Raw genomic sequence first — 14,305 nt, 5'->3', positions numbered from 1 at the left:
TATTTTGAATGAATAAAAAAAAGAGAAAACTCTTTGAGGAACTAACTTTCAATGTTAGTGTGCTTTAATTGTTAATGGATACCTCTCTTCCTCTCCTCTCCTCTCCTCTCCTCTCCTCTCCTCTCCTCTCCTCTCCTCTCCTCTCCTCTCCTCTCCTCTCCTCTCCTCTCCTCTCCTCTCCTCTCCTCTCCTCTCCTCTCCTCTCCTCTCCTCTCCTCCACTGGGTATGGTTTTACCACTCTCGTTAGAGGGGAACGTGAATGCCTTCTAACCATGCATTGAAGGATGCCTCTAGGAGCTGTCATACCTGGCTTGCTGTCTTCTCTTATCATCTCCCCAGGGCAAGATGGGTATCTGCAATGTTTTAGTGGAGGGTTTTTTTAGCTATACATGCTGTTCGGTGTTTATATTAGATCAGACAGATTGAAGAAGTACACTTGATACTCACAGTTGATGGCAACACATTTGTGTAATTCCAAATGTCATCTTAGTTGTTTGCTCTATTTATTTCGACACTTGTTTTTCACATTTTTTGTGGATTTAGCCCCCTTGCCCCTAGCACAAGCTGCCTCATACTTCTTTTCCAGAGTCCTGTATGAGCTACTTTTGTGATGATATATTAAAAAATTGCTTGCCCTCTGCAGTGCACTGCTGTCTCAATCACAAGTCAATGTCCCCCTTGCAGTTGTGGGTGGGGTTTTTTGTTGAAAGTTAATTTCTAACATCGTTATTTCTCTGACCTAGCTTATACTACCCGTATGCAAACAGTTGCATCAGCACAACTTAGAGGGACAGGGTGAGCAGCTGGGCTGGGGGATGAAGTGGGAAATTTTTCAGCTGCTTTCATTGCCAAAGCAAACACATTGTGTACCTACACCATCAGCACATGGTGACCAGGCTTCTGAAAATAAAAAAAAAAAAAAGAAAAAAAAGCAAAAAGGAACAAACAAAACCCCCACGATACAGGAGATGCGTCATACGCAGTAGAGCATGTGGTAGAAGACAACTACCCTGTGCCTGGTCCTGTGGTGAGGTTTCTGCGTGCTGAGCCCCTTGCAGGAGCTGCTGTGTCAGAAGAACATTTGCTGCTCTAGGGTACGTGGTGAAGAGCGTGTTTCCTGCGCCTCGTCGTTTGGTGTGAGGTAACGTGAAAGGGGGACAGACGTTCCCTGTGTTGTGTTGTTCCCTGTTCCCTGTTGTGGGCTCAGAGTCCAGGTCCCCAATTCCCAGATCTGAAAGGAAGCAGAGGGAAAAATCTCACGTTCTTGGTGAACAGCATGATGTCCCGTTTCGTATCCCATGAGCTCTTTCTAAAATCTCACACATATATTGCCAGAAAAATATGTCCTGGGAACGCTGGCACAGCAGTGGACATTGTGGGACTGTCTCAGCCCGCCCAGGACAGACGGTCCGTGTGCTCCTCCAGTGCAGCTATTCTAGCATGGACTGCTTGTTACACTGAAATTATTCAGATGAGCTGTGCTGATATCAGCACTTTAACAAGCACGCGGTTTCACCCATGCTTGGGGGCTGCACTGCTCCAACTTCAACTTTTCTAATTGCACTGATGCAAAAACCGTGTACAGGCGAGCCCTGAGATCTGCAGATCCCAGTGCCTTGTTTTTGACTCGCCGCCATGCTGAGAAAAGGCAAGACTGTGCTTGTTCAGTCAGCAGATGAAAGTTGTCATACTAGAAATACCATTATGGCAAGATTAGCAGTGTGTGGAGCTTGTAATAATTAGTTACCGTACCAGTCCATAAATAAAAAGACAAATTGCTGACAAAAAGCTTTTATATATTTGTTGTAAATAAACGTAAAGATGATGGGTGTTTTCAAAACAAGGGGGAGGTATGACAGTTTTTGTTTGACCTGTGACACATCCCTTGGGATGAACATTTTTTCCCTCGGGAGGATTATGATAAAATTCCCATGGTGGGTCACTCTGGCTGTTTTGTTAGAATTTAGCCAAACATCTGCAGGATATCAAACTTCAATGTATACAGACTAGATCAGTTCTGGAAAAAATATCAGTGCTCTCCTGCAAAGCATTAGAAAGGAGGCGTTCTTTATGAGCTTGACAAAAAAGTATGAAGCACTGAATAAATTCTTGTAATTTAGAGAAGAGGCGTGTGTGTTATTGTTGTCTGAAAATCATTTACAAAAAGCAGAACATGAAGAACAATAAACGCTCTTGGTAAGCAGCACAAGGACAGTCCTAGCTCCTGCTCGGGGGGTTACCCAGACGCCGGTGGGCACGGAGGGTGCTTTGTGGCACACAGATGCTGCGGTTTCACCCCCGCGCCGTGAGTGTGAGCTCCCAGCGCTGCGTGTTCCAAGCGCTCAGCCCCGTCCCTCCTGGCTTGCAGCCAGCCCCGGAGCACGGCCCCGCGCACCAGCGCTGGCCCTGAGAGCATCTGTTCTTCTGTCCTGCTCACAAAGTTCATCTTAGCTGCCAGCCAAGGGACACCGGAGAGGCCGCGTTGCCTCCTTCGTTGTTCCCGCATGAGCATTTCCTACACCAGTGCCTTGAAAAGTATTTCAGCCTCGGCTGGCTGACTCGCCGGACGCCCTGAGAGGAGTCCGTACGTGAAGAGACAGCGCAGGGGCAGGGAGTGGAACCAAAACACAACGGGTAAGCAACGTATACTCCTCTTCATGGCAAAAGTGTGGCACATAATAACACTTCTAACAGGACAAGAAAACCTGATGGCAGACGGGAACTTCAGCATCACGACCACGCACGTACCAGCCTGTCAGCTAGCTACAGTGCCCGTGGGAGGTCTCAGGCGGGACGGGCCCTTCGTCGTAAGCTGTGCCTGTGCCCAGCATGCTGCGTATGTGTGCAGCAGGGCTGCTCTGCACGGGTAATCCTCTAGAGCCTGAAGACTGCAGTCAGAGAGACCGGCGCTCTGCAGTCTCGCATACGAGTTCCGAAATGACGCACCCCAGGAAGACTATCTGTCACGTCTCCGCAAGATTTACAGATGTTTGCTACGCAGCCATAGCCTTTGAAGGTAAAGTCCTTGCATTCCCAAATGCACACAGGGCTGTACATAAGCACAAATTGTATGTTCATTTTTTCTGGCTATTTTAAAAGTAAACAGACTCTAGAATTACCTTCAGGGAAATTATACGTTTGAAGAGCTTGAGCACCAGGTGGTAAGTGCTGTTGCTACAAATATTACATTGTAAAGATGCTGTAATTTCTGTGAGTTCACCATTATCCTATCTGGCTGTAAGGCATTAAATCAGAGGTGAGTTATCGGAGGGAAATAAAATGGGAAAGGCACTGATGGCAAGGAGATGTGGAGTTCAGCCAACAGCACAAGTCTGCTGCGAAACCAGCAGGGACGCTGTGAGCTGGGGAATGCCCTGGTGACTGCCCTGCCAGTGGGAACCCAGGTCTGGAGCAAGGACGAAAGAGGAGACCAAAACCTGAAAGGTGCTGGCCTGCCAAAGAAGCCAGGTGGAGGGGGGTGGTGGTGTCAGGGGAACTGTCAACACCACCTGGTGTTGACTCCCTGGGAGAAACACCCATCATAAAGGGTGACTCTTTGAACTCAAGAATGAGAGCAACCAAATCAGATGTTGCCAAAGCTTAACAGGAGAGACTAAAGTTAGTGGGGAAATGTACGCACGGGCTTCTCTCCGTTCATCCCCTCTTCTGCATTCCTGTCCCTTCAGATGGAGAAGCAGGGCTTCGTTTTGCTGAATCTGTGTTTGGATCATTGTGGCTGGCAATCACCTCCCCTCCTTCCTTACACATTTGGGTCGGGTCTTGGCCGGATGCCTGCGTCCCCTTCACAGCTGGGGGAGGGAGAGTGGTGTTTCAGGGAGGAGGCAGCCCCTCATCCCCAAGGCTTGCCCCTGAAGTGCCCGAGCTGTGCCCCGGTGGTACCTGCCACTTTCCACTGACTGACAGAGGAACCTGGGCAACAGGCTCAGGCCAGACAGCTAACGCTAAATGGGATGTCATCTGCTCCCAGCATCAGCCAGACTCCCTGTGGGGAGGCTGCCAGGCATCCAGAGGAGCCGGGCCTGTTGGATTAACAGCAGGGAAACACCCCAAAGGCACGGGTCTACCCCTGTGGGACCCTCAGAGAGGCACCTGCGAAGAGCGGTGGTGTTCCTGCACACATCTTCTTCTAGGGCCTCGGCTGGTTTTGGGAGAAGTAAGTGGCTGCCTGGAAATACACATTAAACCATAAGCCAGTAAATATGGGGTTTTTTTTCCTACCAGACTATTTTGCAGTGGTTTTGCCTGCCCAGATAAATGCCACCTGAACCCTGTGTAAGTTTGGTGTTGCCTGCAGGGGAGTTGTTAACTCATGCTCGTTATCATTGTTGAAATGACTATTCCTCCATAATCAAATTTGTAAAATGATTCATGCTAACTTAGATTGGTGAATTAAGAAAGCACCATAGTTTCCAAGCACAGATTAGACAGGCAGATGCGTTTAAAATAAAACTATATTGCAATGTAAGGTAGGGGGAGTGAACTAGAACAATAACCAAAAACAAGTAATATAAAGAAATACAAGATTTATGATTCCTAAAAGGTTCTCAGGATTCTCCCTTGACAGAATCAATGTAATCAAACTGCTCGCTGGTAATGCTGCCTTTCCTTGGGCCCAGCTCAGGTGCACCCAGAACGGGCTCTGCGCATGTGTGTGCTGCAGCGTGAATGAGCAGAGAAGGTGTTCTGCGCTTCTCCTCCACCACAGATCCACATTCCCGAGAACCGGTTTGTCGTTGGTTCCCACCAATGTGCCGGCCTGACCACATCTCTCACATACTCTGTTCATACCTCGTACGCCACCGGTGACGCAGGGCAGGTGGCAGAGACAATACTGTCAACCCCAACTGTTAATGCCAGAAATCATGTCCCACCAAAAATAATCTGAAAATACAAGGACCTTACGAACTCAGCTTGCCTGCGGGGTTTTGAACTCCTCATGCACCACGTATGAGGGCAAAAATAACAACTCTGGCTGAGTTGCTGCAGTACAGCCACAGTGACATTTCAGAACCGCCAAAGACATTAATGATTGTGTTTGGAGACCAGCGATTTCACTCTGTGCTCCACCCAAGAAACTGGAACAGCACTATTTGCAGTCATGATTATTCTTAGCTAAGTTGCCATGGAACAAAGCCTGGTTAATCCTAATGGACTGATTCAGGAACAATCTCTCTTTCTAATCTTATTGCTTAATTCTTTATCGCTCCCATTAGGCTAGTATCTATCCAAGATGTAAGAGCAGCAAGATTTTCAAGGAGTCGTCATTTCACTATGTAGAGTGGTAGCAGCACAGGCCTCTTACTAAAAATACTAAAGGATGTTTTTGTTTCTCTTTGAAGCAGGCAAAGAATTTTCCTTCCAGAAGCAGATTAAATGTCCATTGAATTTTCCTTGAATTCATAGGATTCAGTACACATGAATTCATATGTTCCTTTGAGCCTCGGAAATTACAAACATTCAGTCAGTGATACCTTCTCATCTGCCAGCTGAATGAATGTTTCGGAGAAAGTGTATATAATAAGACAGATGGGCTGTTAAAAGAAGTTATTGGTTTTTGTTTTGCTGTTGCCATCTTCACAGACACCTTGCTTCTATCACCTGAGCACTAGTCTGACCTCGCCTATTTACTGATAGCAATACACAACTTTGTTTTCAAATACCTCACGACCCTCCTGGAAGCTAGGCAAGAGCTGGTGTTCATGCTAGCATCCCGCAGCAAATGCAGGCAGCCCAGCAGCACAGCAGGAGCCTGCGATAAACGGCGCCATGCTGCAGACAAGTTTGTGGGGTGAAGGCTCGTGCTATCTCCAGACACGCAGTTCCTCCAGGCTGTGTCACGCAAGCGTGTCACAAGGATCTCGAGGTAGCTAGCTCATATATCGTGACACAGCTCTTAAGAAGAAGGTGTGTGCACATACATGTGTATGTGTGCGTAAGTACCACGGGGAGACGTGAATTCTTCAGAGTTTTTTTGAGAATTAATATTGCAGGAATTAAATCACTGTCAGGTAGTGGGAAGGGGATACTGGGGAAAAGAACGCCTTTCATATTTGCAGTTTGCCTCATACAGAAACACATACACAAAGACCTCCTTGAATAAATCCCTGGAAAAAAATCACACAAGCTTCCTGCGCACAGAGATAAGCTCGCAGTGATTAAGGCCACAGCAATATTTGCTTTAAAAGAAAGAGAACTTTACGGCCACTGCAGACATCACCACTCTGTTGTCTGCTAGAAATTATGGGGAACAACATAATTTAATTATAAAGTACCTCCTCACTGGAATAAATGTGAGAAAGATATTAAAACCAGCCCTGACAATAGAGGTATTCAAAGCGAACGAGAGTTTTGATGAAACAGATGGTAACCGTAATTAACTTTGGCATTTTCTCCCATAAACCACATAGTTTTAACTCAATTAGCTGGCCTTTTTTTTTTTTTTTTAATTCACTAAACCCACTTGCATCTAATCAGCAACCAGTTTACATCCAAACAATAAGCCCGTTCTAAGAAAGCTGGATAGGCCAAGAGCCATCCAAGCAAGGCTCCAGAGCCTGCTGTCTCTTTGCCCAGGGACACGCGGGTCTGCGGCACCGGGTTGCCCTTGCACCCCAAGAGCCCTCCCCTGTGCCAGGATCACATCTGTTTGTTTACATTAAGAGTAAAGAATGCATCCTGCAGCTGCTGCAAAACAATGTAAACTATGCTGTGCAAGCCAGCGGTGGTGGCTTAATTTTCTGTGCTATTTATCAGCAAAACTGGAGTCTTCACTTCAGCTATTTGGACGTACACATGCTGACATAAACCAGGGTAGATAAATGGTTCCAGTTCTGCTGTAAATGCATAGGTATTTGAATCCTTCCTTGGTTCCTCAAAAATGCAATGAAGGCTATGCCAGCGGTCCCGCCTAAGATCATTTATCACACTTTTTCTGTCAGTTTATCTTGCAGCTGGAGATCATTACTCAACAGTAGCATTTGCTTCCAAGTGATGTGACCATCTTTGGTGACCATTTTTAATACAATTAACATGTCCCTACAGCTTTACCTGGGTTTCTTTAGTGGGAAATTAAATTTCAAAGGATTTCTTACCGATCAGTTCGAAAGATCAAATTATAAAAGTCTTCTGACTTCTTCCTCCTGATGTTTTGTGCAATGCCTTAGTATGGATGCATACTAGAAAAGTCTGAAAGTGGGGGAATTGAGGATTTCTGATGATTGTTTTTTACTATAAATAAAGCAGGAAGGTTTCAGATTCCCATGGCCAAGGCAGTACATTTGTATTTCCCCCAACTTTCAATGACATTATAACCATGTCAAGGCCAAGCTGGTCATTTGGCTTATCCAGTTTCATCACTGCCTGGAGTAATGAGTGCAGTGAGAAAAAATGCTGGAGCCAGCCCAGAACACAGCGAGTCGACGTAAAATAACAAAGGACAGAAGTTTCAGGACTGGTTTGTATTTTGTATCTGTAAACAGCCTTTGCTTCAATAAGCCAGGTAGTGCATGGCCCTCACTCAGGCAAAATTCCCGAGGATTTCAAGGGTAAATCTGACTGCAGATGAGCAGGCTGCAGTGACTGGGAGCACAGTTGCTGCCTCGCTGCCCATCGATAGCCAAGAAAGCGCTGTCAGTGCTGGCAGTGGAAACACCCTGAACGGGGTGAGTCAGGCCGGCGGCATGGCCGCCTCGCAGACAGGTTTCCCGCGGCAGTGCCAGCCACGTCGGGATTTGAATTTTCGGATTTTCTGCTTGGAGGCTGCCAGCTCTCTGCTCAGACTTGGGGAAGCTTCATCTGGGTCTAAATTTGGCCTCTCACGTGCGTCTTCGCCATCTCACTGGTTCCCTCCGGTGCATTTCTGTGTGACCGTGGCTCACTCGCCGCCCTCCCCTGCGCGAGCTTTGGGCCAGAAGCTGTGCCGGGGTCTTTCACAAAGCAGCAGGGTCCAGCTGCAAGCGCTGTGCGAGCAGGACTCACGGGGCGTGCTCGTGCATCTTCTTTACCCTCTCAGCTTCTGGCGGCCCACAGGTCTGTGGTTTTCAACCCTCTCGTCAGCCAGCGGCTCCGTCTCTGCCACGTGCACCAGCCGCCGCGGACGGCAGTTAAATCCGCTTTGCCCTTACAGAGCTTATCCCCAGCACGGGTCCCTGCGCGGCAGGCTGGCCTTCGGTGGTTTCCACTGCACGGCAAGGGCAGGCTTGCTCTGTGATTCCCTTCGCGTCTTTTCTTATCAAGATAAGAGAAGTAGTGACCTAGGGAGCAAAAGAGGAATTATTTTTTTTGGAGATTACATAAATAGTTTAAACATCCTTGTAAATAATGCACTTGGGAATGGGATAACTGCTCAGCAGGGAGGGGTGTCAAGGAAAATAAACAAGCGCTTCAAAACAGAGGGCTCTGGACACAGTGGTGAGGAAATCAGTCCTACGAGGGCAAAAACTAATTCACCAGAATAAGGAGAAAAGCCCAGAGCCGTTTCTGAACCTGTTATTGATGTTGTATTGTTCCATACGTGTATTTAATCTGTTCAAAAATGATGCCTTAAAGCTATCTGCTAATAAATTGCTCTGTAGCTCCCTCTAATGGAGAACTTCACCAAAACCGGGCTCGGGGTAGCCGCGAGCGATGACGAGGTAAAACTGCACTTGGTGTAACATAAAATTAAGATCTTTGCGGCAGAATAGTTGTCATGTGCACAAAACCACAACGCCGTTATCATTCTCCACCCATCTGTCGCTTTATTTGGATCTCGGTGGATATTACAGCTCTTCTTAAAACAGCTTAAAGGAATAGTGACATAAATCGGGAGGCAAAGGGCCCCACTGCCCCCGGTGGGGTGGAAGGAGGGCAGAAGGCAGGCAGGCTGCAGGCAGCAGCATGGCAGTGGCCGCTCCGCGTCCCGCATCCCGGCATCCCGCAGGAGGCTGCACCGCCCGGGCACAGGCTGCGCCCAGACCCACGAGCCCCGCGTGGGGCACACCACCCTCTGGAAAGCCCAAACGTGCTTTATCGTCCTTTCGTCAGCACAAGAGCAAAGCATCAGCTCTAGCAAGGCTTGCAGCCTAGGAGGCGGCTGGCACCTTCCCGGCACGAAGCCACGCAGCCGGTGTTGCTGCGAGCCGGCTGATGAACTCAACCCCCAGGCAAATTTCTTTGCAACTACAGCAGAGGTACTGCCTGTCTGTGTAAGAAATGTGATGCTGAACCCAGAGAAAATTTAAAGAATAATAATAGGGGGACTAAAAAATGAATGACACGATACAGTAACGCACAAACAGCAACGTCAGAGTTTAGGATGATTTTAAATGCAGTTGCACCCACCCTGAATTGGAGTTAAACAATTCATTATAAAAATTTGCACATTACAATTCAAAGAGGAGCCAGAATTCCTCATATACAGATTAAAATGTACACCAAAGATTGCAACATAGGAGTCTGGATTCTCATGCTAATCTTTCTCACACTTTGCACTCCTACAGTTGCAGCTAACACCACGGAGACCAGCACAATCAAAGGGGGTTAAAGTCTGCTCGGTTTCCAGTTATGAAAATTTTTTTAGCTCCGAGATCCTCAGGAAGTCAGACATGAGAGAAAGCTGTAACAACACAAGCTCTTACATCTGAACAAGCGATACCAGTAAAAGCCACATTTTACTTGCAGGCACATGATGATTTCTGTCCAACACATATTTATCTCACGTGCATACCAGGAACATTTAGTTTGTTGAAGGGTTTATTTGTGTCAACCGCAACCTGCAGCTATCCACAATAACTACTTTTTTTTTAGGAGAAGGTAATAGTCCCTATTGTTAATTATTTCTACTGCTGACTTTGAAACCGAGATACTGTTTTAGAAGCAGAGGAAGAGTAATAATGTACAGTAGGCTGGGTACAGAGCAGAACAGCATCTGATAACAAGAGGAAAACAGTATTTCACAGTTCTAACGTTGGGTTTAATCCCCACAGAAATAATGAATTTATGCAGCAAAATGTTTGAACTTTAAGGAATAGCATGTACAATTCTAATGCACATTGATTTGCCTCACAGTAACGTAGAAAGGATTTCATTTAACTGGGAGGGCTGTAGCTCAGCTGATACAAGTCCCAGACTGCTCAGTGGTTGAGTCTTGGAAGGAACCTGAGGTGACATGCAGTGAAGGACTCATTCAGGCAGGAATATTTTGGTCCACATAAGCTACACGTAGAATAGAATCATAGAATGCTTTGGATTGGAAGAGAGCTTGAGAGGTCATCTAGCCCAACTCCCCTGCAGTGAGCAGAGACATCTTCACCCAGACCAGGTTGCTCAGAGCCCCGTCCAACCTGGCCTTGAATGTTTCCAGGGATGGGACATCCACCACCTCTCTGGGCAACCTCTTCCTGTGTTTCACCACCCTTATTGTAAAAAAATTCATCTTTATATCTTGTCTAAATCTACCCTCCCTTAATTTGAAGCCATTCCTCCTTGTCGTATCATTCTTACCTATGCTAAGAAATATGTAATTATCACCCGCCATTAAGCCCTGCTTGGCTTTTTCTGCCCCTTCTGGATGTTAACACCCTGTCTGCACCACAGTGGGATGCTTCCTTTAACCATAAACCCAAGCACTTACAAATTATTCCAGTTTTAAAAAAAATTATTTACAGTCAGGACTTTTTTACAGATTAGCTTCTGCTTTAGAAATCACGGCAGTGAAGAGTTCAACAAAAAGTAGTTAGGAAACAGTTCATGGAGAGAGTCAGGCGGCTGCGAGCAGTAACCCCTTAAGCCAAAGCCACAGCAGAGACGCCATTACATTATCTCTTTAGTGCACATATGGTCTTCATGTAAAACCCTCTGTCCCATCTGTGAGGCTGTAGTACCAATACGTGTGTTACTGACATGCTGAGACCTCATTTCAACTGCAGAGGTGATTTCCTCCAAACTCTTCATTTGGTCATTATCGGCTTCCTCGTTTGCCGTAACAAAACACCACAGGATGTCACTGGGCAGGCTCAGGTCTGGAGCAACTGCATTGCCGAGCCTTTATAATGTTACGTGTTCAGAAACTCTGCAGGAGGAGGGAGAACTGAAGGAGCTTTATTCTATGTATATCCTCCTGCGTTTTTTTTAATTTTCCAGAAGAAACTGTCCTCAGAGTCAGCGTAAGTATTAACATATACAGAATGTCAGTGACAAGTACCCATATTCAACATCTGTTTTTATAATTTTTATCAGAATTGTAAAGATTAAATGTGCGAAATTTTGGACCATCCTTCTAAAGTTTCTCAAAGACCAGTGAAACATTTGCTCTTCTCCAGTGACTGTGAACCTGCCCCAAACTCCATGAAAGATGATATAAAACAGCCTTGCAAGGACATCAGCCAGTTCTCACAGCACCCTGGGATGCACCCATAGGGTCCCATGGACTCATAAGAGTTGAGTTCTCTCAAGTAACTCCTGACTCAACCCTCTCTGCTGGTAGTTACTCCATTCCTTCAACACTTTCACTAATCACGGAGGCCTGGGAGTCATTGCTGGTGAAGACCAAGACCAAGACGGCACTGGGTACCTCAGCCTTCTGTGTGTCTGCCATCACTAATCCACCCACCCCACTCGGTAACAGTCCCACATTTTCCTTGTTCAGACTTTTTCTGCTAATGTGACAGTAGCATTTCTTATTGCCCTTGATGCCCCTTGCAATGTTCCTCAATCCCTGCTTTGTAGCCTGCTCCTCTTTCCATCTCATTTGCACTGCTTTTTCGCACTGGAGCCCTGTCATGGGTGCCACGTTTAGCCAAGCCAGCCTCCTGATAAACCTCCTTGGGACAGTCCATTCCTGGCAGTTTGTCCTTAATGACATGCTAGCCTTCCTCAGCTCCTTTACCCTTCAGAGTTGCCTCCTGTGTGATCCCACCTACCAGTTCCCTGAACAATTTGAAGTCTGGTCTCTTGAAGTGTATGGTCTGTACCCTGTCTGCTACTTCCTCCCCATCAGGGTAGCGAGCCCCACTATTTCATGGTCACTACAGCCAAGTCTACCATTGATTATCAAATCTCCAGCCTGTTCTTCCTTGCCTGCGAAGAGCAGCCTGAGCTGTGCACCACCCCGATGGCCCATCTGCTGCCTGTATCAGGAAGCTGTCCCTGACACCCACCAGAAACCTCTGATATTGACTGGATCCTGCCATGCTCCCCTTCCATCAGATGTCAGGGGAAGCAAGTCCCTCACAAGAACCAGCATCTGTGATACAGACTTTGTCAAGTTATTTAAAGAAAGCTGTGTCTGCTTTATCTCTCTGGCTGGGAGCTCTGCAGCAAATTCTTACTATGTTGTCACCTTAACTGACATCTCCGATGCTCTCAAACCAGGCTGTTGTCCATCCTGTGGAAGTACCATGTACACAAGCTGCTCCTTCATGTGTAGGGCAATCTACACGTTCCGCATCCATCTTCCCTCCCCGTCTTTTCTGTAGAGCCTGTAGCTGCCCATCACTGCAATTTAGCCATGTGAGCTGTAACCACCACATCTGTGATTCCAACAGTGTCACTCTGTAGCAAGCTGCAAGCATTAGTGCGTATACACACGCGTGAGGTGCAGGCCTCCTTTCACCATTTTACTCTTCCTGAGGTATCTCCTGATCTCATGACCCCCACATCCGTTATTTTCCACTTCTTTCCTGTATTTTGTTCACTTAACTGCAGGTTGCAACCTCCCTCCCCCATCATTCTTAGTTTAAAACTCTCCTCACGGCGTTTACCAGCCTGTTGGCAATGCTGCTGCTCTTCCCCTGTGCTGTCAGGTGGATCCCACTTCTCCCCAACAGCCCACAATCTTCACGCAGAGTACCTGAGTCATGAAAGCCAAATTCCTCCTCCATCTCCCCCTAAGAGACCTCAAGTCTCAAACAGGGTCCCACAATCACAGAAGTCGAATCCTTGCCTACACCCCCAGCTTCACAATTTGGCATTGACCCACAGGATCTATCCATGCTTCTGCAAGCTCTTGCCCTTCCCTGGCAGGAACAAGACCATGCCGTGGGCCTCCCACTTCCATTACCTGTTATTTTTTGAAAACTACTTTTTTTGTTTCCAGCCTAGTTCCTGATCTTTATTGTTTCATGGACGAAAAGGTATGTAGGACCTGTGCTTAAGGAGTTATCAGAACACTTTTGTGTCTGTGAACATTTGACTATTCCTAACTAGAAGTACATAGTACAGACGCTGTAACAGATAAAGTTTTGTCTTCTACAAAATCAGGGTGACAGGTACCTGTGATAGGTATCTTTATTCTTAACACAAGCATTTCATTTTCCCCATTAGGTTTAAAGCATTTGTTTTTACTTTCAAAAGGCAGAAGGCTTCACTTAGGTTTGGAAATTACATAAAAGCAGTTGTTCCTCCTCAATATGCTTCCAGTTCTACAGTTGTGCATGGAGGGAAAATAAGTAATAAAATTAAATGCTGAGTGTACAAAGAGAAAACAACTGTTTTTGAATTTTCTCTGGCAGCACTGGAGGAAGCCACTGGGAATCAATGCCTGCTTCTCCACCGAGTTTCACTTAAACTCTGGAGTTTGAGGTTCTGGGTTTCAGAAGGTTGTGCACTGTGAAGAGTCAGTATTAGTACAAGCATCTGAGAGAAGGAATCCAAAAATCTGTTTCTGATACCTGCACAAACCTCCGCTGCAGTCAAGGACTGTGAAGGTACCCCGAGAGCTGCTCCGCAGCTTCAGCAGAACACTCAGCCACCAGGCCGAGGTTCCAAGATCGGCTAACGAAACGCTAAGTACACGCGCATAATTTATCCATTTTGTTGGGGGTTATCACCTGTGGCTTTGGCACTCTTTAATGAGGCATAAGAAGAATTTTGCCTGGAGCATTCAGTAAGATACAAACTAAAAAGGCAGAGAGGCAGTGAAAGCAAAGCCCAACGTGCCAGGCAACTGACAGGCAAGAGGCAGACGTGAGAAAATAATACAACTGAGCTGTGAGGGCATCCCTGCTGAGCAACTTGGCCAGCACGTCTGTGATTCAGGGTGCAGCTTCAGAGTTACCAGAAGCCCGTCTGAGCTCACGGTCCCTTCTGCCCTTGGCCCCCTACGTTCAGAGGAAGCACCCCCCTCACACTCATTTCCATCGCATCAGCCCTTGCGGCTGCGAGGCAAGGCAGAGGGACACACTAACTCCACAACGCGAGGGAAAAAATGCAGGTTTCCAGCAGAATCTGTGAGCTGATCCGTGTCACCACGAGGCTCTACGACAGCAGAGCGGGCAGAGGAAAAATGGTGAGAAGGCACTGCCA

This window comes from Opisthocomus hoazin, chromosome 1 (genome assembly GCF_030867145.1).
Source record: "Opisthocomus hoazin isolate bOpiHoa1 chromosome 1, bOpiHoa1.hap1, whole genome shotgun sequence".
In the NCBI taxonomy this organism is placed as follows: Eukaryota; Metazoa; Chordata; class Aves; order Opisthocomiformes; family Opisthocomidae; genus Opisthocomus; species Opisthocomus hoazin.
The sequence above is the reverse complement of the archived record's forward strand: the minus strand, read 5'-3'. Positions refer to the sequence as shown.